The sequence below is a fragment of the Pinus tabuliformis genome, chromosome 8 (assembly GCF_031772625.1).
Source record: "Pinus tabuliformis cultivar Carrire ecotype Pingquan chromosome 8, CPIR1, whole genome shotgun sequence".
NCBI lineage: Eukaryota > Viridiplantae > Streptophyta > Pinopsida > Pinales > Pinaceae > Pinus > Pinus tabuliformis.
The window spans coordinates 1,624,065,399-1,624,067,333 of NC_142294.1; positions in this window are offsets into that span (position 1 = coordinate 1,624,065,399).

A 1,935-nucleotide genomic window follows, 5' to 3' on the forward strand; every position below is an offset into this window, starting at 1 on the left:
GAGTAGGTGGCCTGTGATTCACAACCTATTTCTTTTTCAACCCAAGGAATAAGCAACAGTTACTGTAGTTAGAAGGATACTGTAAAGGATCATCGCATATCCGCATCTTACCACACATTGTATGCTCACTTGCATCACACACTAAGCTTCCGTAAGCTTTGTACTAGAAGGCATCTAGTTTCTAGAGCTTTGTGTACTCAGTTTTTTTTTTCTTACAAAATCACTCCATCAACAAATTAAGACTGCTTTAAAGCAACCATAACTTGAACCAACTAAGTTCCCCAAAAGGGCCACCAAAAAAATTATAGTTCAGGTTAGGACCATTGGGGGTAGGCATCCATAAGACACCATGGTCATGTTACGCCTTTGAAACATAGTCGTTGAATTTTTTGGGATCTTGGGATCCTTCAATCATCCCACAAAAAAGAATACCCAATCATGGTAGAGACCCGATTCATAGGGGGTTCAGCTTAGGTCTAATGTGTGTGGTACTCTTAGGGGTTACCTGACCAATATAGTGCTGAGTATTGGTAACTAACTACAAGAAGCTAAAGACTTGAATTCTCATGTGGGATGAAGGTACTTTAGTGGCCAAAATATAGGGCATCCTTTGCCTATAGGTGATGATGCAAGCAACACTCGAGCCTCATTTCCATTACCTTGTTATATTCTTTAGTTGGTGGAAGGCGTCACCAATTCTTTTGAGACATTTCCCTAGGACCCATCATAATATATATTCACAAGGCCCAATTAATTTGAGAGGGGTAGTGACAATTAGGTCTACATAGGATTTTTATCATACACAACAAACAAAAACCATTTTTTTGTTTCATTAATTACATAATTGTAAAAGGAATGTAACCATTTATATTTTTTGTTTTGTTTTACGTATGTTATATTATTTCATTAAGATTTATCTCATTTTCTCACAATACACAAAGTAGCATAAACTCTAATCACCACCATAAGGGGCCCCACAACTCCCTATGAATCTAGACGTTTTTTATACCTCCCCCCATTACTGATAGGTGTGCAAGAGCTCCCTCCATTTAGGCATAGAGGACATCGTGTAACAACCATTATTGGATCTTCCTTTATTGATGCAACTTTGATTAGTACCCTCCCCATCAATGTACACCTGTGACTACCCAAAAAAGGTCCCCATGCGCTACCCCTTTGGAGAGCCCACACACCACTACTCTAGACAGTTCATAAGACACCCATCGAGGTAGTTCTCTTGAAATTTCCCCACAGAGGAACACTTTGCATATAGCTATCCAAAATTGTTTTGCAATGGTGGATAACTTGTAGATCCCACTCTTAACTTATTTAAACCTACCAAATTTAAGGAACCTAACTAATGACTTGATCGCCCATGGCTAGAATTATCTAGTTATGCCCACCAAGCTCCCTTCAAACATTTCAAAGTTCGAAGGGAAATAAGGTTAATACCCAGCAAACCATGTCATGAATTTTCACTGGTGGTGTTCAACTAATAGTATCACCAATGATACTATTAGATTATGAAGATTTCAATGCACCCTTACTAGGCCTACAACAAAATGCTACATTGACAAACCTTCTGCGTCACATGGAAATTTTTTCTCACTAGCTACAACTTTCATCACCTTATTCCAATTCTTGGTTCACCGTGATTCAGGCTTGGAACTCATCGCCCTCTTAAAACAAAGACCCTCTAACCACATATCGGATGATATACATGAATGGAAGAAACATCATAGCTTGTGTAAATCTCATTTTGAAGATAAATTTCTCTTGACTTGTTTTTTATATCCCTCACATCATAAATATCCAAAGACATGGAAAATTCATCCCCGCATAATGAGGAAGAATCCATTAGTAAATATCAACAATTGGAGCTTATCTACACCTAGTCTAGATACATTTGTCATGTCCTTCTAGATGCCCCATGCT